Below are 24,195 nucleotides of genomic sequence, written 5' to 3' on the forward strand. Positions count from 1 at the left end.
CTGGCTATGAATGATGGTGGGTGTCAGAATGGGCTCTGTAGCCATTACAAGTAAGAGTAAATCAGAGCAGTCCCAAGGCTGTAATAATTTATGCTGGTGACATTTACTCCAGGTGGTCAGGGATTATAATATACTAGAAAGTCATGTTTTTCCCCACTTTACATTACATTAATCATAGCTTAGCTAAACGTAAAGATCCAGCTTCAGGTTCAGTTGCGTGTCGTATCTGCTACCAAGCAAAACTCAAAATCAGTTGCTATGACTTGAAGCATTGCCTAGTTCATCTTTGTTCAAGTACTCAGATTTTTTAGAAGGTTTTTTTAGAAATCAATTATCTCTTATTTAGAAAATATTCGGCAATGTGGATAGTCAGTTTTAAAATAATTTTCAACTTCCTGGTTGTAAATCAAAGCTCCCGGCCTGACAAATCATTAGTTGTTTTTATCTTCTGATTTAATAGCTGTGTTCTACACTGTATAAATGGCTTAGGAGCATTAGGGTTTTTAGTGTGTATAAACTACATTGTTGGTACTTGTTTTTAAATATTTATAAGTCTGCTGTTAAGAACAAATCATTTTCTCAATCTGTTTCACTAATAGAAATTATTTATAAGTATATCATTAATTATTTAGGTTTTCCTGGTATTATATTTGCATTAATAATTAAATGCATATAATTATTAAATCATATAAATAAGATTTAGTTTCATTGATGAGCTGAAATGCAAACAGCAAGTCTATCACTGACTGTAAACATATGAAATGAGATACTCTTCAGTAACAAGCCCTCTTACTTACTAAAAGTCATGACAGGAGCCTGCTGAGCTAACTTACCCGCTCAGTGGCTCTGCTCTGTAATTACTGCACCTGCGAAAGGTTTCGGGCTCTCACACCTCGAGCCTTCTTTGTCCACCCGCTCCTGTTATTGCGGTGCAGGTAGCCCGCAGTCACACTGCAAGTGTCTCTGCACTGCGCCCCAATTACCTCGGTACTGCCTAATGGCAATTACCTTCCAGAGAGTAGGTGAAAAATTGATTCACGCTCCAGGAGACATTGGCCATCTCCTCGTTAAAATCTTCACAGAGTGCCACAGCTCAACAAGACGTATAGCACTGCGCCTCCGTCCCAGCGGTTACAAGCCATCCCGAGGGTGCCTTTGGTGTCCGCAGTGCCCCAGTGCGCCCTGCACGGAGCCGGCAGCGTCGGCTCCTCCGTGCCACCTGGAAAGGCAGCAGGAAGGGGAGGATCATGCTCCCTGCGGTACAACATGGCAGAGTTAGCAAGTGGCTGATTGCTCACTCGCTTGTGTCTTGCACAAAATATAATTATATGATGAGTAAAATGTAACCTATTTCAGCCCCTGATTATGATAAAGGTAGACGAGGTTCACAAGCCTATCGTTACCTATATGAAGTCTTCTGGTGATTATGGTTCTTCAGCGTAAAACTTGAGCTAATAGAGTCCCACTGTTATTTCTAGTCTGTCCATTATCAGGGATTACTCATGTTTAGTGATTATGTTCAGTGGCCCATGTGTGCAAATTGCACAGCAGTCAGATGTAAAATCTTTACATCTTTTGGAAAGGTGGAATAGCTATTTCCTAGGATTCTTTACTGGTGTTGGAAACAATTTATCATTTTGAACCTGGCACCTAAAGACCTGAGGTCTGGACTAATGACAGTACTTAGAAAGTTGGTTTTAAACATTTTTCTTCTTTTAAACATTGAGATGGAACAAGGCAGTCAGTGTAAATAGTCCTCCCAGAAGCATTCTTAACAGAGGCCTTTTCAACTTCTGTCTTCCTGTGTGCCCTTGGATATAGTCTAATTAATCATAGATTAAAACTGTCCAAGAGATTATAAACAGTGTAGATTTTTCAAATGGGATTTGCTGATGTTCATAGGAAGTAAGTACCTGTTATAAATAGCTGCCCTTAGTTTAATTCAGACATAAAATGTTCGTATATGTTTATTATAGCACTCTGTGTTTTCAGTACCAACTTCTCAGGCTTTTATTTGGTAGTGTAATCCTGAAATCTTTAATTGCATGCTTTCATCATGATTTCTTTATTCTTTTACCTATTTCCAGCCATGCTGGCTGAGGGAGAAATAAAAGTGAGAATAATTTCAATGGCTTCCCAAGCAAAAGGACCCAAGGGAACACTTTTTGACAATGTGAACTACATGGAGAAAGAGCTGAGCTGATGCTAACTTACATAAACTTTTAATTTGAGGATTATGTTAGAAGTGAGTTGTAATCTCCAAGGTGAAGAAGTGCATTAGCTTGTTAACTAAGCTAACTTAACCTTAACTGTGGAAGTGACATTAATTACCTGACATACCCATTATAATTATGTTTCCAATGCTATGTAAATTATAGAATATTTGTTTTCCAAAAATGATGCATTGGCAGAGTATATATTCAAATAATGAAAAAAAATGCAATTGGTGAAGAAGAAATCTCCTCTTGTATTGATATAAAATTTTCTGATATGTCTGTAATATTCCTCCTTTGACTAGTTCTTGCTTTGTTTTATTTTGGCTTTTGGTGATTTGGTTGGTTGATTTGCTGAAAAACTAAACTGTAATAATACAAAATTTGGTGAAGAGATACAAGGCTGATTTGAATTGTGGACACCATGGGAAGCAAACGGAGCAGAGTATGTGCTGTAATAGTCCAGTTCTACTTTTAGAAAGAGTAAATGGTTAGTGAACTTCAGAAAGGAGCACAGAAATAGTTTGCAAGCATCATACCTTAATGAAGAACTCTAATTGCTTATGCAATGGTGGAGAGTCAGGAATCAGAAAAGTCATGACAACAATTGCCCTCAATATAATTGCTAAACTCTAGCCAACCTGTCCAACTTTCTGTCATGTACAGTCCTCCGTGATTTGATTATGTACAGCTGTTGCATCTAATTCTAGACTGTGAATTATGTTAAGAACAATTTTTTTATTCCTCTTTTTTTGCTAACTCAGTGGGGTCTGCATCTCTAAGCTCTTTCATCTTCAGCTATCTCAATCTATGATATCAGATTCTCTTCTACCAAAGTTACTTTGCTTAAATTATATATGCCTAGACATATTTACACCTTAAGTCAGCCACATGGGTATTCATACATACCCGTGAATTCACTGAATCTCTTTTTCAGGCACAAATCAAGTGCATGCTTATATTTGATGCAGGTTGCATATTCTATATGAAAAATTGTAAGTAGAAAAAATGTAAGGAGTCAATGCAATGTTATGAAGACTCTGCACTTCAAAATGTGATCAAGTTTCAGGATATATCACACTGAGTATGCAAACACTAAAACTCCTGAATTACATAAACAGGCATTAATATAGGTACATGAGATACAAATAGTGAGAGTGGCTTCAGCAGTCCATGGTTTGACACAGATTTCAAAAATCACCCAGAACCCCAGATAAATAATCATGTAGCACGTCTTCACTGAGTTTTCTGTAGCTCTGCGTCTGTAACAGCTCTTGCTAAGCTCACCCATACCTAGCTCATATGCATCTGCATGAGATGCAAGTACTTCTATTGCTTGAAATATAAGCCATATCTTTGTGTAGCCAAATTCTGTTAGATAGTTTCATATTAATATATATGAATTTTTTTTTATTTTTGTCCTATTTGGTTTAAATAAAGGTATTAGGTTCGAGGCTTGTCAAAAGTCTTTTGATTTAGGCATGTAATTGTTCCATGTCATGTTATACTTACCACAACTAAAGAAAGAATCCTGCCTCAACTGTCAATTTTTAGATCTGTCAAATGATAAGGGCACAAAGTAAGCGTATATAATATTGTTAAAGCTAGACACATGGGCAGAAACGGCAGTAGCAGATTGGAAACAGCTCTCTCTTGTCAGTAGAGATTTTTCCTCTCTGAACTCTCATCCAATTTGCAAGTAATTAAAATTTAATGCTCTTTAACATGATTAGGCAAAAATCTTAATCATAAGGCGGATTGACCTACATGTCTGATAGACTGAAAAAATGCAGCCTTACACAAATTTCTTCTGATTACAATTCTCGATGCAACCAGTTATTTGGGAATGAGATTCTGCAGACTCTGGACACAAGGGTATCAACAAGTGGCTTTGAAAGTTGATTAAAGAACCAGAGCCAACTTATGTCATCTTAATGAGGTATGTGATACTATCAATATGTACTTAGTTTTCAGAAGACATACAGAGTTTCTTTACAGACAGTGCTTTTTGATGAAGGGGAATCATTGGAGTAAATTTTAAAATGAAAATATTGTATGAGTGGGATTGGATCTTGATCAGATCTGTGCCTGATGATGATGAGATAAGGTAATGAATTTTGTTGGTAGGATAATAGTGGTACAAGATGATATATATTCAGATTGGTCAATAATAAACACAGATTGGAAAGCAGAGAAAGTTTTCTAAGCTCTATCCAAGTGGGAAGTACTGGAACAGATTTCCAGACAAGGTAGTGTATGAAAGAGATAGTGTGACATGATAGATTTGAGAAATTAGTAAATTAAAAATTAAAGCCTGTGACCTTGTGTTTGGGTGTTCAGTTTGCTGGTATCCTTAAGAGAGGGCTTGTAAGACTGTTAGTTGTCATTTGTTGTTTGTTGCCTGTACTGAATTTATATTGATATTTTTAAATCCATGCTTGAAAGTTTCTACTTGGACACTGAACCTGGATAGAAAGAGATGCTGAACGAATGAACTAACATGCCTAGAGATGTTAAGAAGTCTCGTGACTAATCAGTATCCCCTCAGTGACCCTGGTCACTGGATTTATTTCCCCACATCAAACTGTAGTCCATTGGACTTGGGTTGGGTAGGAAAGTGTCTCAGTCGTTGCTATCGAACCGTAATATAATAATAATAAAAAAGATGTTTATTTCCTCACACAAGTTCTTGGATTAGTAACATCCATTAAAATAATGCGATTACTAATTTAGGAAGGATAACACAAAACCATCAGTTACTAATTTAGAAAGGATAACCTGAAACCGTCGATTACCGCGTTATTAATTGGAAGGACTGCTTATCCCTACTTGAAAGCTTTCTTGTTCACTCTCCTAGTGAGAGGGCTCTCAACCTCGAGGAGTTACCTTAACCCAGCGTCCCAGGAAAAGGGGAGGGGGGGATACTCACGGTCCAGCCGGAGAGGATGGTCAGGTCACGTTCCCGTCCCTGCTCAAACTCTCCTAGCTCCCAAGTCTCTTTTTATACGGCTGGGGCTCTGGGCAAACACTGCTTTTGCTGACTTTTAGCAAGTTTCGCAATCACAGGACTGTCTGTTTGTCTGCTTGGGAGGACCCTGCTAGCGAGGCAAGACCACAACACCTCCGTATTGCTTCTTCCCTCCCCGGGGGTCCGTGCAGATTCCAGGTGGCAGACCTCTTCAGTCTTGTTAATGCTGCCATTCCGCAGCCTTATACATATCAATCCTTGCGCATATCGGTTGGTAGACGACTTTAGTCCTGTTAAGTCCTCTGTTCAGCAGCTTTGCCCACGTCAGCTCTTGTGCTATCAGTTCTTCTGCGTATCAATTGACAAACTTCAGTCCTGTTAACTCTTCACTCGCCCGTCAGAAAGAAAGAAGTTTTCCTTCCTGCGTAGTTGGGGACTGCTTAACTGGATAATCTGCATGTTTTTCCCATAAGAAATTCCCTGCTCTTGTGGGGAGAAGGAATAATGTCCTTAATATCACTTTCTTCCTCCTTCACTTGCATAATTTTTAGATTCTTGCTTTTCTATCATAAGGTCATAAGCCTGTTAAGGAAGGCTGTGTGGTCTATGGCATGAGAGTCTGTGGCCTACTGTGGACTATCCACCTTTCCATGGCTAGCTAAAGCTGTGGAGTGCTGGACCCCTTCCATTCTCGTTTTTCTGTGCTCCTAGACACAGGTCTGTAACAAAACTCTAGGTGCAGATTCCTCTGAACTTTCAGATTCACAAATCCATCTTTAATTTTGATAAGGATAATCAGAGATGGGCTGATATTCCTGTATGCAGTTCTCCTGGCTGTCTTACTTCTCCTTCATACCTACATCTATCCACTTCCAGGAAAAAAAGTGTAGCTTTCTAGATACTGTTCTGATCACTACCAAACATTAAGCAAATATTTTTGTAAAACTATCTATTATAACTCCAAGATTTCTTTCCAGAGTCATAATAGCTAATTTAGATCCCATTATTTTATACGTAAAGCCAGAGTTGCTTTTCCCTATAATCATTATTTTGCATTTATCAACACTGATTTTCATCTGCTATTTTATCACTGAGACACTAAATATCACTACATATTTTGCAAGTCTTCTCAGCTTTCATTTTTACTACAATGAATAACTTTTTAGAAAACTTTACCATTTCATACCTTTCCCAGGTCATTTATAAACATGTTGAGCAGCACAGTCCCCAGCATAGGTCTCTGCAGGATTTTGACTGTAAAAACTGGCCTTTTGTTTCCTAAATGTCATTTCTGGTCTTTTAATTGCTTACAGATCCATGCAAGGACTCTTCTTTGTATACTGTGGCAGTTTAGTTTCTTCAGGAGTACTTAATAAAAGATCATTCTGAAAACTCTTTGGATATGCAATCCAATCATAAATTGGTTCATTCCTTTCTGTATGAGTGACTTCTTGAAAAATTCCTATTAGTTCTGCAGAATATCACTACCCCTACAAGGGTGCTTACTTGTTCCCATTATATTATATCTCTGTGAATCTGCTAATTCTACTATTTTTAAGTGTTCCTGCCAATCTGCCTGACATAAATTTCTGAATTCTTCCTGGAATCCTTTTTAAAAATTGTGTCATATTTATCCCCTTCCATTCCTTTCCTACTGTAGCAGATTGAAACAACTATACAACATAGTTTGTATAGTAGACTTGACTTGACTTGAAGGCCATCTTCAAGAGGATGCTTCTCATTTGGTGAGAACACATGAAAGAGGAAAAGTAAATTGGGCTGAATTCTGACTAGTGTAAACTGGCAGATTTCAACTGTAATGTGCTGCTGATCTAATCTGATGTGAACTGAGCAGAATAGCCAGTCCACCAGAAGAAAAAAAAATCAACGCTTCGATGGTCATACCTAAGGTCATCGCGATAGGCTAGAGGTCAGTGCATATTACAAAGCCTGCAGGGGAATACACCCAAGTGCCCAGCTGAGCTTTACAGCTCCAACTTACTACTGCCTTAGCTACGGAGTGGTAATCAGTATTCAATCTAATGAGGCTAAGGCCTTAATTTTACCACAGACCCACCGTAAGACAAAACTTACTGTGTCTGTCCATTAGGAGGACATTTCTGTCCTTTAATTTATGTCAGGGCAGTATGTCTTACCCTTAATTCTCTCCTTTCATTTTTGTGAGGCCAGTATGTCTTTTCCTTAAAGCTAAAGCTGAGGAAACCTTAATTATAAATTTACCAGACCAATTCCCCAAAGCATTAGTCTTGAGTGAACAGTACAATACTAGATGCAAAGCTGAAAGTCGCTTAGACCAAATACAGTGCTCCAGTTTGCACAGTTCCATTCTGGATGCAATTACTACCTAGATAGCTTCAAGTCAATGAAAATTTTAATTTGATAACCTTTAAACAATATAACAATAGCACCTTAAGCCTTTTTGTTTCTGAATGTTAAGTATATCTGATATGGTAAGCTAAGGAAATAGTAAATTTGAGGATCTCTCAATATAATTTTTAGAGTCACTTAAGACCTGGAAGTCTTAAGTCACTGGAAGACCATTTTCAGTTTTTCCAGAAAAAACATTTTGAGTGTAGAGGCTGAATAACATCAGCCTGCAGTAGAAATCTCGTGGTATCATGCTGAAATGCAGCCACTGTGGGTTAGGAAGACCACAGCTTACCAGATAAGGTGGGAATTTCCCAGTGGAACATGTTCTCTTCTTTAAAAAGTGAAAAATTTCATGGAAAAAATTTATCTGGCTCCTGCCTGGACACAGTCAGTTGTTTCTCTCCATAGGGAAACATAGGAACAGTGGGGATTGACTCCACAAGAAGCATGAACCCAACTCATTTGAGCTACTGCAGTCTATGAACTTCAGAACACAGGTAGAGGCTCACTGAAGGATTCTTTAGCTGGGCCCAATGGATTCTAATTTTGTTGGATAAATGTAAATGTCTTATATTCATTCCTGTGTCATTTTCTGCATAATTTCTTGGCTTTCCACTGCAAAAGATAATAGTTTCCTTGTGTTGTTCAAAATTTTATGTTGATTTGTGAATTATGGATCATTACAGTTTGCTTTAATGTAAGAATTAACATTTTTATCTTGATACCATTTTCAGTATAAAATACTTCAATTTAATGAAGGCAGATTCCACCTGAAGTATTTCCATTTAACAGAGTTTATTTGTCTCAGCCAGTATTTAAATGTGATTAGAACTGGCACGTGAAATTATTCTGCGTGGAGATCCACATTCATATCAAATTTGAAGTCAAATATGCAGTGTAACAGGAAACTTTGAGTTACTACTATAGATGCTTGATTGCATTAATATCAATATTTATACTGCTATAAAATATGTTTATGACATTGTAATTGATAAGGCTATTAATGCTACATAGGTTTAGCACTTGCAATTATATCACTATAAACCTAATTTATAGTTATAGTGATAGTCTCTAACATTCAGCATGAGATCTGAAAGCATTTTGTAAATCCATGAAGGATTTTTTCATGCAAATTTTGTATTTCCATTTCTAAATAAAAATGAATTTGCAGACCAAATTGAAGATTTTCTCAGTCTACCCCTATTTTTCCTACTTGATTGTGCTATTTGTGTAGCTATATCCTCATGGAATAAGCTTCTCCATGCTTTCTAAAACAATAAGAGAGAAGCATATAAAAACGCTCAAGAACCTTTGCTTGCATGGAGAGAAATTACAGTTTTCATAGACATTTTCTATATCCTTCATAATAGCTGTAGCTTGGTAATACTGCCTGGGATACATGGTTTGAAGTATTCACCAGCCTGAGAAATGCAGTAATAATTTCCAAAATTTTCCTGTTATTTATTGTTATTTTGGAGATGTTGTGCAGCTCTTAGAAAACTGAGAGTTAGCCCTGATATAATGTTAATATTCATTGATGCTACTGAGTGAACCTATTATTTGTCATTACTTTCTCCTTCAAGAACTGGTCAGTGAATTTGTATGGACAGGAAATAATTATGGATCCAATGTTTCTTTTCAGTCGTGTAAAAAATCAAAATCTCTTTTGAACTTTGAAAAGTTTCTTGAAAGTTTCCTCCCACATCTCTGAAACAGCTAGATAACATCATGATACAAGTAGAGAAACTAAAGCCATTCATACGGTTACTGCCCGAGTGGACAATCTTCCTGACCCTGCTGGTATAAATCCTACGTGGCTTTACCACCTTCCATTCGGTTCACCGATGCAACATCAGTTAAACCTGTGTCACTGGAGATTGTTGTGTCCCTTTGCACCCCAATATCCACACTGATTTTGGCAGTCTCGTATGTTTTAAATTTTAGAAATATCATGACTTGAGCAGGACTTTTCAGCATCCTGAGACGGACCTCCCAGTGGATGGAGTCTCTCTGCTGAGAGGTAGTTTACCCTGCGTGTATGTAATTTTACATAGAACAACATGCTTTCTACCCAGCAAAATTAACAGATGAGTAACAGACTTTCTTATGCCAATGACAAGAATGAATGAACATTTGCAATGTGTGAGTAGAAAGATAAATTTATGATTTTTAAGTGGAAAGATAATCTATCACTTTATTTTTCCCATTTGAAACCTGCTGCTGTCCCTGGGAGGTAGGACACGCTCTATGATTACAGGCTGCCTTGACAACACCAAGTCAGTCTCTTGCTCAGGAAGGGCCCTGAGCAGCTTTCGGCCTCCTTCATGTATACCTTTGGGCTGACAGGGGATTCCCAGTGGAAAAAAAAAAAATTACCGGGCTCTTCGGCATGCTCTCTGCTTTTCTTCCTGGCTGATAAGCTACTCATTAGCTCCGGGAAGGCTTGATACCTTGCAAGACAAGCCACAGTGAGATTTTGTGGTGTGGCCCCTGAGGCATGAGCTTTCTTTCTTTCTCACTTTCTTTCCTTTCAGGCTCGCACAAAGTTCTTGAAGGAGGATATCTCAAAACCCCGCAGTCTGTAAGGTTTCTCTAGTTATAACTGTATGAATCCTTCACATTGTAAAACAATGTTTGCACCTATGATTCTCTTGTAATCCAGAAGTTACCAAGCAATTTTAAACAATTTAACTCAGTCTTTAAAATTAATGAAGACCAAGTATGACGCAGGAAAGCAAAACAATGATTCGGAAGTGGGGAGTCAGTCTGTTTCCCATCTGTGACTGTTTCAGGGACCGTGGCATATGTCATGCCCGTGAGTGCTCCAGTGCAAGGAGGAAGTACAGCGCTTCCAGCACAGCAAACCAAATCCAGCCTCACCTCTCTATCTCTTACCCAGCCCTCCATCTCCTCAGCTCCCGGCCTCCACTCTTGCCCTGCTCCCCAGCAGCCCAAGCCGCAGTGCTGCTCCGGAGCAGGGCCAGGAGCCACCTCCTTACCTACGGACACGTTACTGTGCCATGGTCAGAGCTTCTTCGCTGCCCCCCTTACACAGAGACAGCACAAAAGATTGGAGTTCACCTAAATACCAAGTTATCTGTGACTGCTTGCATCCTTTGTCACAAACACCATTCTGAGTCTGGCCTGTCTTAGCAAGAAAATATGTGTTTATTGCTTGTGTTGTGTTAGGGGCGCCGGCCACAGACAACCTCCAAGCTGCGCTCATCGCTGCACAAGCATTGAACAAGCCTATCCTCCGGCAGGCTCACGCTCTGCCTAGAAGGCAAGGGACAGCAGGCAATGGAGATAGATGCACCAGGAAACCGTGAAACAATAGTCATCCGTATCATAAACAGCACTTTTTTCTTTAAATGAGGGCAACTAAAACCTGCAAACCAACTGCTTCTTGGATCTATGGGTTATTCACCCGTATTTGCTAACACGTGAGATCCAGGAAGTGTGGGAGTTGCAAATCTTTTTTTTCCTGTAGACCTTAACAATATGCCTCTTGCCATGATTTTTTATCACATCGGGAAGATATTAAAAAAATTGGACAGGAGAATTCAACTTTCTAATCTATTAATTTTTGTTTTCATAGACTTTTTCTTACTGCCATGAGGAAAAAGATTTACACCACAGGAGGACGTAAAACTCTGTGTTTTTGTGAAATCCAGCTGCATGTAAATGAGAAAACAGCTCCTCAGGAACTGCCTCTTCTCATTTTGTTAAGCAGGTGTGGAAGTTTTCCAGAAATGTTTTTCAGGCACTGCTGCAAATTCAGAATAGAAATGGAAAATCATTTCCATTTCCCTTTCATGGGGGAAAAAAAATCTGTTTTCTTTGAAGATGCTTAATGCTATCAAAGTCCTACTAAACTTTCTGCGGTTAGGAGAAAGTGTAAGTGGGGACAGGCTGCAAAGAGCTCATTGCTGTGCCTGGGAAAGCCCCAGCTTGGCGAGGCGCACCCAGGTTAAGCGGAGGCAGCGCGTGCTCGCCCTGAGGGCGCCGCTGCTTGCCCGTGTCTGGGCAGGGGCGCAGGGCGGCTGCCAGCCAGCCGCCTCGGGGGTGCGGTGGCACCCACGCCGGGGGAGTGCCCGGAGCTCTTGTATCAGGACTCGCGAGTCTACGGCATTGTGTGCAGCGATCTTGGGCTACATGATCTCTTTTACTGAAGAACCGACATCCTGCTGGACATCGCTGTTGTATAGCTCTGGCAAGTGGGCAAAGTCTGCAAAAAAGCTTGTGCATGTGTTATATAAAAAGTGAGTTATCCCCTTTTCTGCAACAACACTGCCAACATCGCTTTAGCCAAAAGGTAATGAAACTGAGTGTATTGGATCAGCTTTCTCCCAGCATGTCTGACCTGGCGTTCCTGGTGTTCTGAAGAAGAGCCACTTCTTCGGATGAAGCAGATGTAAAACAATAGATAGCCATACATATATTGCCTTATCTACACCTGACATTCCTGTCACTCCGCTGTGTAGGCATGATTTAACCTTGGTGTCCTCTGTTCTCTTGAGGAGAAAATTACAGCCCGTTTCTCCTTTGATCTGTCAGCTTGAAGCAGCTGGCAACTTTCCTGCACCCCTCCTGCAGACGTGTGTTTTACTGCTTGGAGTAACGCTCCGGCAAGCTGTAGGTACTCAGCCTTGACAAAATGACTGCGTAATCAGTAGCCAAGGAGTCACTCTTCTCACTGCTGTTGTGTTTGAGCGTTTTGGGGGATTCTTACTTCAAACACTTCCCATTCCTACGGGTTCTCTGAAGCAATCCTCCCCGTAACAGAGACCAGTCCTCGAAGGCGAACAGCGACGTTCCCAAAAGCGACACAGATACTTCCCAGCTTTCAGCAATGCCTGCTGAAGCGTGTGCTTAAGTTAAAGTACGGTGCTCTCTTTGTAGCTAATTGCAGCCAGGCATGCACTGAAGTCCTTGGGGAGGAGGGCTGAGCTCTCTAGAGAAGTAGCTGCAGGTGGGGGACACGTACTTTGAAAACAAGGATGAGGAGAAACAAGGTGACATCCTGTCAGGCGTGACCAAGAACATGGAAGGGTTACTAGAACAAAAATGATTGTGCCCTGTGCAGATCTTAATGAAAATGGTGATTTAGAATCACAACATTTTTTAAATGCAGTTTTCCAAGTCTCATTAACTTCAAACAAGAGGAGTCATATTCTGTTTAACTAGACTTCACATTGAGCCATTTTTCATTTACAGTGTATTCCTAAAGGTAGAAGCAGCAGGGAGATGAAATGACTTCATTTACTGGAATTACAGCTTCTTTTGTACAAAACGTTTATCATCTTATATATGACAACCTTATGCTTAATGTTGCTGGAATATTCTTCATAAAACATTATTTTGTGAATGCATAGACTCTCCTACTGAGCACATTGCAGCTTTCAGTGGATGTGCTAATCTAGTTTGAATGTATGTAGTATTTAATCTTAATTATGATGCTGAAGTCTATACAATGTTAATTATTCATTTTGCATGTTCCTTGCACTTTATTGTAATTCATAATTTCCTTAATCAAAACGTAGCTTTTAATTATGACTGTAAAATTTGGGTGAAACCTGCCTGGTAAGCATAAGCAGACCTTTTTGTTTTGCCTAGATTTCAGGGTAGAATGACAAGGGGAAATTTGCTGAATTGGTGAGGAAAAGAGCGTTGAATTATGAAGTTAGCGGTGCCTCCCTGCCCCGAGGGCCTGCAAGGAGCAGCAAGGACTCCTCTGCTGATGTTGGCTAAGTCACAGATCCCAAGGCCTGAGAGCACAGGGGGATGCTTAATCCGGCAATCCTGCCTCCTCTTCCTCAGTACCACGATGTGGTCAGCTTCTGCAGGTAGTATAGCGCATATTTCTTTGAAAAGCTTACAAACTGGCTAAGAAGTCTGCTAAAGTACACAGAAAAAATTCTGAGCAGAGTTGAAAGAAGCCATTATGATTCCAGCGTCCTTAACAAAATGTATAAAAACAGATGTGGAAATTCAGTAGAAAAACAGGAGAAGACAGTGAAATTAACAGATGGGTAGTGAGGGTTATTTTGGCCAGAGGTTAGGAGTAGCAAGGGTATCTTTTTTAAAGTAAGGCAAGATAAAGTTAATTTAGAGTAACACTTTTTAACTGCTGCAGCTTTGTGTATAGAAATAGGCTATAAACAATAAATATGTCAAGTAACAAATGTTGGGAATACTGAAGATGATAGCATCACATTTCAGTGGCAGCCTTCAACTGAATATTTATATAGCAGAGCAGAAGAGTAAGATCTGGCTTTTCTGGATTTTGTTTTATTTTAAATGCATACATTTTTAAATAGAAAACTACTCAAAAACGACTGAAGGGAGCACAGATCACTAATGTGTACATTAGCAAGCAAGTCAGAGATACCTACCGTCTTTTCCTTTTTATTCTTTCTGAAGTCCTAGAGAAATAAACATAGAAATACTTACTTAGGATTCATATTATCATCCAGAGAAGACTAAAGCATGTATAGTCTCGTAAAGGAAGCCTCTGTGTCTTGGCAAGTATGTTCTTGCAACCCCTTGCCATGCCAAATTTACAGCAAGCTATTGATGAAAGTTACTTGTGAAATCACCAGGGAGGAAATCACATCTTTTTAGCCTGAAAGATGTATTGGCAGATATGAACTGCCACATAAACTTTGATATGAGCTGCAGCTGCAGCTCCTTGTCGGTCTGGTGTGTCGTAGTTCATAGTTACACCTTTGGTCAGATGTGCTGTGGCAGATCCCCGGTCACTCGAGGAATATATCCTTTCTCATTAGTTATGCAGTCATGAACTGACCTTTAAGAGGGAAAATAAAAATTCTAATGGAAAAAAATTAATCTGTGTCTTAGGATGTATTTTCCTCATCTAGTATTTGACACTTGAGTCTTGGCTCACAGCTAGACCTCCCCATGTTCGAAATCTCTATCCGGGCAAAATAACCTTGCCCGTGGCGTTGCCTGCTCTGCCCTCGTTGCCAGCCTCCTCGCCCGGGAGCACCTCATCGCCTGCAGTCCAGAGCGAGCCGCTTACGGAAGGGCAGTGGCAGAGATGAGGAAACTGTTAGGCAGATGGATTTGCTGTTCTCCAGAGCAACAGTTACAGGTGTAAACCAGCCACATATCCCTCTTGTCAGGATTCCCTCTTCCATGCACTGGAATAATCTAAAATAATCTGGGATTTTATCACCTTTATTACTAGTTATCAGTGAGAGATTTTTGCCCAGAGTTCTTCTACCTATATGTTGTGACATGTGTTTCACGTCTCCATTCCCTAGAACCATTATACAGTGCAGTTTAACCATTTGGGAGGTGGGACCCTGCAAGATTTTGCACACGTATTTGTAATAGCTTGCAGAGATGATCCATTATTTTTTTGTTCAGCTGTGTCTTGGTTTTTCAAAATACTTCCATTGCAAGAAAGAAAAGAAAACCATGTTGAAAGTACATATGAAGTTTATGTCTGGAATATGTTACTCCTAAATCTCTGCTGCATATTGTTATTAATGGTTAATATTCTGCATTCTAGAGGCATTTGCAAAAATATCGGTATTTTAATGATGCTGCAGACTTTCATGTGACATTTAAGTAATTAGTTGTTGTGAATAAATCAAGGATCCTCTGGAATACGCTGTAGAAATGCAGAGTGATTGGAACTGTAGCTATCATAAGCAAATAGGGATCAGTGTTGTTATTTTTGGACAAGTTGATTTTGTGGAGAGATTTTTGTCTTCTGTGGTTAATCTGAAGTATTTGAGAATAGAGTGCTTTTTAAAGTTAATATAAAAGTTCAGAATAAGAGTTATCTTAGTTTTAATATGTTTCACTCGTCAGCCGTGTTCTAGAACCCTTGTTCTTTTTTTGCAACTGCTCAAAATACATCCAGCGTGGAAGAGGAATTTGCTCTCCGATCAACTATCAACTGTCAACTAGACAGGATCTGTGCTTTTTACTAACAGTCCATTAGAGCAGTCCACTTCACTAACAAGGGACTTGAATGCAGGCAAAAGAATATGTTTTATTAATTTCCATTTTACTGGAAACTTTAAAACATAGGGCTACTATTCTAAGATTCCCAAAGCTGCCTAAGGGATGCACTTAAAATGTATTTTAAAAGTTTATTTTTACCTCTGGAGCTTCAAAGATATCTACTTAAACCATTATGTCTCTTATTTATTCTCTTCTCATTCCTTTCCCATTTTCCTATGCCATGCTCTTCTAAGGTTTGACCCATAGCATAACTGAAGGCACTAGAAAAATTCCAGGAATAATACAGCACGTTGAAGCTTTTCCTAAGGTTCTCAAGTTTTCTTCTGTTGACTTTTACATCTTTTAATATTCTCATTGGTCATCTCCCAGCTATCTTGTGTTTGTGTGACTCTTGGCACCTCTCCTTTGGCTGGCTTCCATGGTCTCCAGCCCTCTGGGATGTTCAATGAGTTGAAGATTGTTGTATGAGATTATACTGAAAGGATATTGATGCATATATGATATCATAATAAGACTATAACCTGTTAGAAATCATTTCTTCTTGTACAAGAATAAGTATCTAGAATTTTATTTTAGAAAAGATTATTTTACATGATTTAAAATTTATCACAGCTTTTGCAGAAGTTGGTTGACTAGGTTCAGAAAAGTATAGGGGAGTAGACAAACAGAGAAGATGGAATAATCAATGGCAAATCATATTAATTTATTTTCATAAATCATTTATGAGTAGTCTTTGCTGCTTTGTTTGTTATGTTTGTGAACTATTAGCTGAAGGATTTATGCAGGTGATTTCCACCTGTGGTCTGTTTGCAAATTTTCCAGTGTGATTATTTACTGTCATTAGCTGTGGTACAGGCTTATTTGCCTAAATCACATGATATTTCTTCTTTCTTTAATGGATTGTTTAAAACATTGAACAAATAAATTTGAAATAAAAATCTTGTGGTTTGTATTTGTTATTACATCTAAAACCCAATATTCTTACTAATCATTTTCTAAATACTTAGGGCAAGCTAAAATCGAACTGTACCTATGTTCACAGGTAGTAAATAATGTCTGTGGCTGAATAAGACCATATTGTATAGTATTGAACTGATTCTAACTGGAGATACTGAGACCATTTTACTTAACTATGTAATGTAAAATTGAAATTTTGTTTTAGAAGCAACAAATGCACTTTGTGTAGCCTATTCAAGGAAGACAGAGAACTCCAATTTGCTTTTAAGTCACCACAAAGAAATAATTTTTCTTTTAGCTGCCTGGCACAACCTCACTGCACTGACCTGACCATGGCTCCCTGGTAATTTTTTGCCTTGTCCTAAATGAGAAGAGAATAAGTCCCAAATCCCCCGAAAGGATTCTTTTTTATAGTGATGTATCTTCTAAGACTAGCCATAGCTAAGCTGCTACTGTTTTTTAACTTACAGTCATACCTGATAACCAGATTTTAGTCTTTCAGATGCTATAAACTAAAGCCCAAATGTTTGAAACACAGTGGTAATAAGTAAAATATGATCTCTACAGAAACTGTTTTTGCAGTGCTAAAATATTTTATATGATTATCCAGGAAATAATATTCCTTTAACAAGGCTTTTAAAATATTTAGTGATCTTTCTTTAATGATAAATATGTGTACTGTTTAAAAATAAGAAATTAGTATTTCTTAAGAAATTAAGAAATTAATAAGAAATTAAATATGTGAAAACTGTACTGACATTGTATTGAGATAAACAACTGAAGGCAAAGATTGTGTGATGGGCCTTCTACGGTCCGTACTCTATTTTGTTTCAACAATTAGAGCTTTTACTCCTCTTAAGTATATTGCATTTAAAAATACACAAAAACTGTGAGAAGAGATTGTGATGTATTTCAGTTGCTTTATGTTAGCTTTCATCTGTCTGCTTCATCTTTCATATTGAATGATTGACACTGGTATTCTGCATCCAAATCCTACGTTCCTCGGGGGGTTGCTCCGCTCGAGCTCTGAACTACCCCAGGAGATGCAGTTCAATGTTACTCACTACTGGAACCCCAAAATAGCCTGATAACTTCTACCTGGTGGCATGGTTTGTGGCAGTGCATCATGTTGCTGTACAGACACTTGAAGTTTTCTGTATGGATTTGGAATCAGAGGCACCACACTGTTTGAGAAAAGATGCGCTGCAGAAGCGATATGCTCATTATCTTAGAAGAACATTGGCTGTGCTGCAGAGGGGCATGGGCATCTGGCTGGTGAAGAAATAATAGAAATAGCAAGTACGAAAGCAGAATTGCTCTCTGCTTTTTCAAAAAAATGATAAAGATGCTGCAGAGAGAAGAGAAATTGAAATACTCTATCACTGCTCATGATGATAAGGAAATATTGCAAATACGCAAAGAGAAACACAATGGCTATCATTGCAAACTACGTAAAAATGCTAGTTGTGTTCAACACCATAAGCTACTATCCAGCAAGTGGGACAAAGACAGTTAGAGCTTTGCTAAAAAGCCTTGCTCATGAGGGTGTTTGACGTCCCATTAGAGATTCCTTTGTCAGCTGAATGGAATGATGTGAGATAATTCATGCTATTTCCCTGGTTAGTGGATGGCACACCAAAATGCATCCACCGTTACAATAACCTGTTCCTTAGAGCTATGTGCTTCCTCTGGCTCTCCTCCACTCTGTGTGGAACTGCATGCACCATATGGATAACTTCAAAGTTAGGTGTCCCAGAGACATATGTATCCAAATGCACACCTGATGATGAACATCAGATCACTGATCTTCTTGGTCAGACCTGTGTACCATAAATATATACGGGGACAATCTCAACATAGGATATATGCATGTAATGGAAAGTACAGCTGTTTGGACTATTAGTCTAACACTACTATTCAGACTGCATTTTGTGTGATGAAACATTGGAAACGATGAAAATATTTGATATGACAGAACAATATGCATATTAAAATATACAATGTTCCCTATTTTATAGATATTGATTTCCTAAATAATTCCCATAAAATCAAAAGAGCAAGAGCAGAAATAGCCACTTTTTGAGGCAATAGATTTTAAAAAAAACTAATTTGATGTCTTTTAGTATTCACACCTTGTTTGACTTTAAAGCAGGATGTACAGAGTAACCGTGTAGAGCAATTTTCTGTTGTCAGTGATTTAGTTTGCTTTTAGAACTGAATTTTCATAATATTCAAAATTTTAATACTTCTGGATATAACTGGTCTGACAGAATATACATGTCAAAATACTAGCCTATCATTATTCCAATTGATTTTGCAAAATATTTCATCTTTCCTTATCATTTTTAGCTGTTCTTGAATTTAATACTACCTGGATTATTCAGTAATACTTGCTTATGCTTTGTCACACTAAAAATCTTAAGAATGAATTCAGCATGCACTCATATAACAGAACTGTAATTTGTACTTGAAAATTAAGCACCTGGAAGTGCTACAGAAGTACTTCTCTTAAATGACTCACCATACATTTAATAATAATCACTCTTAAAACGATAAAATTCTGTTCTTGTTTGTGAGCTTGCCAGAGCAGCAGTTTAACAGTCAAGGTTTATGGATTCTCTTCTGAATATTGCCAGTGATTTCATTGCTTGGCTTGAGGCAGTTCAGCAATTTTTCTGAATCTTAATGTGAACAGTGTAAAAAATTTAGCATTGTTAACATTTGCCTCATTATGGGGTAAAAATATTTGATGCAAAGGACTCAGCATTCACCCTGGTATTCATTCTGGAGCGTTTCCTTTGGATCCGCTCTAGTCTGGTCGTGTGACCCGAATGCCTGTCAGCGGCTGGGGCGTCCGAGGTCCTCTCCTGGCGCTGGCTGGCGGCTTGCGCCTCCTCCAGCAGGACCCAGCTCGCCCGCTCCGCAGCCGCTCCGCAGTGCGAAGGGAGCACGTGCACACGCACCGTTCGGAGGCTGGCCTCCAATGCGATGGATTCAAACTGAAATGCTGACATCAACACTCACCAAGTAAAAGGTATAAATTAAATGGGTGCCACTTGATAGCATAGGAGGATGCTGGGAGGGCTCAAAATGGGCTCTGGAGTGCTCAGTTCCAGTGCCGTGCGCAAAGTGCAAGGCTTCCCTCTTTCTCGTTAACAGGGAAGCACTGAGTTAACGCTTTCAACAAAAGCTTTGTAGGCACAAAAGCAAATGCATTCAACAGAAGAGAAATCCAGATTCTGTAAGCCAAAGGAGCACCATTTCATAGCGACATGAGAGTCCCAATTAAATATTCCTCTCATAAAAGGATTCTGCAAGGGAAATAACCTAAAGCATTTTTTATTCCCAAATGAAGGACAAATAAGTTGACAAGGGGCAAATCTTTCTGTGGCTTTGTCTGTACCTCGAAATAACTTCAGATACTAGATGGCAACGTGGGCTCTCGGTTCCACACGTGTTGAATCCATTGATCGGAGAGAATGTGGCTGTAGGACCTCGGCTCCAATGCTGTTTGGGGAACTAATGGCTTCTTATCAAAGAGAGCTAAAACATTTGAAAATAAATTAGAAGTTGGGTTTTTTTCCAGGCTTTTTTATTTTTTATCAGCTTCAGGTACTCTTTGTAAACAATTTGAAGAGTTCTTACTTGAATTGGCTTGTGCTCAGTAGGAATTTGCTTTTAACAATGACTTGAACTTTAATAAGCTGGTACCCATAGCTTGTGCCATGTTGCTTCAAGAGATACAAAGTCTATGAGTAATATCAAAGAGAAGCCAGAGGATTTTAACTGCCAGACAGTTATGCTAGCATGGTTTCTGTTTTTTTGTATTTAAAATAAAAGAATGATTTACTTTAATTTCCTCAGCACCAATCCTTTACTCCAGAACTTCCTTTACTTTGTTTTTATTTGGCGGGGGGTAGGAGGAAGGTTCATTTCAGATTTGCAGATATGAAGACTTTTACTGCATGGAATATTCTTCCTACTTATGCTTGGATTAAACGATGCTGCCAGCTCCTGAAGTAACAAATGCAAAGATAGAGTTATGTGTTCACTATGTCCTCTTCAGTTTTACTAGCAAAGATGTTCTGTTAACATTAATATGACCATTTAGATTTAGTATCCTGTCCCCCAAAAAGCTGCATAATTATGAAACATAGGCAAAACTAGAAGCATAAGACTAAACTGACATCTAATCCAGCAGATGTAAATCCATAGACATCTCTGCAGTTTTTACCCACTTAAATGAAGGTCCAAATAAGTATTAGCATAGTTATTTTAACTACTTACAGTTTTAAGTGAGAAAAATCAGGAAAATTTGGCTGAAATTGTCATAGAAATGGCTCTTTTATATTTTTCTGCCTTTTTAGTGAGTTTGTCTGAATAACCTTTTCACAATAATTAATCATTTTCAATCATATTGATAGTGTGGTATTGATAGAATGTGCAGATACCTGAAACTAGAAAATGTAGCAAAATTCTAAAGCTAACAAAAAATTGGGGTTCGGTGTTTTTTTAATTGGTATGTGGTTTGAACTAACTTTTGAAGAAATGTTTCTGAAATTACCATACGTGATTGCCTGTTTGGAGTAAACTGTATAGTAGGAGAATGCTGAGACATGCTATTTGCATTATACTTCAAAATTAGAAACTTATCCCGTGTTTGCTAATATACTTGAATTAAATATTCAGGATGCAACCATATGATGCGATACATGCACTGGAAAGAAAATTTGTCTTACTGTTAATACTACTAATACATATTGATAGGTAAGAAATAGGGTAGTTAACTGGAACATATGGTTAGCATCACTAAAACAGTCCTGTCTGCTTGCCAAAAAGTTACCAAATGCAGCTGTAAAGGATTTGTTAATTGTGGACATCCTCAAAGGAGCCAGCTGATCATCAAGGCTTTAGTGCCTTTCCAGCTGCATCACATGAGGGAAGATTTGTTTTATATATTGGTGGTTCTGAGGCTGCTACTGGTTGGGGCATGAAGTTCTCAGTCTGCCTGGGGCAGTTAGTGCATGCAGAGCACTGTACTTGCACATTTGTGACCTGAACTGTTCTTGCAGGTCTTGCTGTTCTTCTCCTTAGCAGTACGCAGCTGTGGCGGTATTTGATGCTAACACACTGCATCTTGGAGCCTGGGGTGAGTGTCTGATTTCAGTGTTGCTATGTGGTCTTTAGCTGGTAATCTGTGAATGATACTTTGTGAGCCACAGTGGTAACTGCTTTGGAAAAGGCAATGGCCCAATGGCTTTCTCCGATGGGCAGAGTTAATTATGCACTGCTTGATCCTGCAAGTGTGTGGATTGTGCTCAAAAGTGTGAGAAAAGTTAACTGGCCCTAGGTACGTGCTATGGGCTAGCTGTGAACAGCAGTTGAAAAGTGTTTTCTGAAGTGGAGTATTTGTGAATGGTTGTGCCTGCTGGTGATTTAGATAGGCTGAACTTGCATATGTGTATGTACATGTTGATATTATGTATAGGAAAATATATGCTTTGATAAATTTGTCTGCTGATAGCTTATAACCCTTTTTCCCTGACAAACACTTTTGAACTTTCTTTAAAAAAAAGTAGCATTTTTAGAAACATAGGACTTAGACCAGTAATTCCAAGAAAAGTTATAAAATTAAACAAAGATTAGTAGTTACATTTAAATCAACAGAAAGAAATTATTTGGTGTTCTTAGGGGTTTCTTTAAGGTGTGTTTTTTTTTTTTTCCTTTTCTTTTCTGGAAAATGAGGGCTTGTCTTACCTTTTATATAATAAAGGTGTACATAATGCCCTAGTCAAGATGTTTGATTTAACATGGGAATGAACTGAAAAGAGCAGCATTTTACTTTCTTTGAATTTGCTTTGTGTAATTGCATTTTAATGGATTATTTGCATTTTACAGACCTAAAATGAATTCAAACCTAATAGCTGAACCATCACCATGTGGTGTTTTCATTGAGGGTTCAAAGCAAGACTCTGTCACCTGCAAATAATATTCTTAATTCTAATGTTAAAAGGATAATGTGTGCAGCAACATCAATTACAAATAGATAAAATATTTGAATAAATTTAGACAAAGTACCACTTTGTTGCATTCTATTCATGTCTCAGTTCTGATGCTGTTTCTGGAGATGAGGACAGTTTAGTAACAAGGACTGGAGAACCTTTTTAGATAGCCATGCTACAATTAAGTTATCCTGCTCCTAGAAGTAGAAAAAGGTTTTCTTTTGTGTATGTCATGTACCCAGTCTTTAAGCCTTTTGCTATTAATTTTTTTTTAAGTACTAGTAAAAGCCCTATCAGGAAGGTTTGAATAACTTAAAAAAAAAACCAAACAAACAAAAAAAATGCCCTGCCCTCCTTCAAACTTCTGTGATGTGGGCATCTGAGGGGTTCGAAGGCCTGTGTTTATTGCTCCCCTAAGAAGTCAGCTGAACGATAGCAGTTATGGGGTTCTCCAAAGGGCCATAGATCCGGCAGCAGTCACTGAGGTGTATGCTGTGCAGGGTGCAGGAGCGCTGCACTCTGATGCCATGTTCTGCTTTGCCAAAAATTCTCACCAAAGTTTTATAAGGGAACTGAGCAGCCAGGGTGATAGAGGGAAGATCCTTCCTGGATAAATAGCTATTTAAAAATAGGGCAGTCAATGTAGGAGTAAACAGCCTTTCTTTTGATGCAGTTCTTACAATAAGCTGCCCTTACGATTGATTGAGTTTACCAGTGGGCTTCCATGGAGCCCTGTTTTGTACAGCATGTTCATAAAGGACCTGGAGAGGGGGCTGAGCAGTGAGACAACAGTTTTCTGTCCTCGTTCAAGGTAGTAAGGGCAAGAACTGACTGAAGAATGAGTAGTGCACGTAAGAAATTATTCTAGTTTTGTACTGAACAGCATTGGCCTCCAAGCAGAAAATAAATCCAAGATCTTGCTCCAGGATCATAATATCCACCTCGGGGAGCCTCCTTTGGAAGGTATAAGGGGGAAGTATAGGACCTGCTTGTCCTATTCGTACTTTTCTTAGGCAATTGCGCATAACCAGGATGCTGGGCTAGATGGACCTTTAGTCTCCCACAGTAAGTCTTGTTGTCTTTTCCTCAGACCTATGCAACTAGCCACTCAGAAAATGGTGTCTTTTTTTGGGATTAAACTGCTTTTGAGGCACTGCTTGTACTGGCACAACTTCAATCTTGCATCCCTGATGATGTTAGACCTGCATAAGATGTCATTGAGCAATAGTAGGCTTGGAGCAGAAAAATGTGTGTACTGTCTGTTGAAATGCTTTTCTATGCTGTTTATACTGTTAAGTGATGGTTGGTTTAAAGACTGTCTAATCACAAAATTAGTCAGACTCTCAAAAGAAAAAACAAGTGTTGAAGTCCATGAAGCTGGAGTTTGTGTGTGACAGCATCATGGGATCCCCTGCCAGTGTACACGAAGGCCCCAAGTTTGGCATCAGTGTTGTGCAGAGCAGATGTCCTGGGCCCTGAAACAGCACAGTGCACTTGATCTGAAAGTCAATGTCTGAAAATTTGATTGGTGTGCTGTGCTCCTTTTGCCAGGAGGTTGTTGAGCTGTGCTTGCTACTGCTTCTGTAATAGCTCTATCTTTAGAGTGTAAAAACAAAACTTCACCTACTTCCCATTTGATTTCTGTGGAGTCAACTTTCATGAGCTG

The sequence above is a fragment of the Apteryx mantelli genome, chromosome 14 (genome assembly GCF_036417845.1).
Source record: "Apteryx mantelli isolate bAptMan1 chromosome 14, bAptMan1.hap1, whole genome shotgun sequence".
Classification (NCBI taxonomy): domain Eukaryota; kingdom Metazoa; phylum Chordata; class Aves; order Apterygiformes; family Apterygidae; genus Apteryx; species Apteryx mantelli.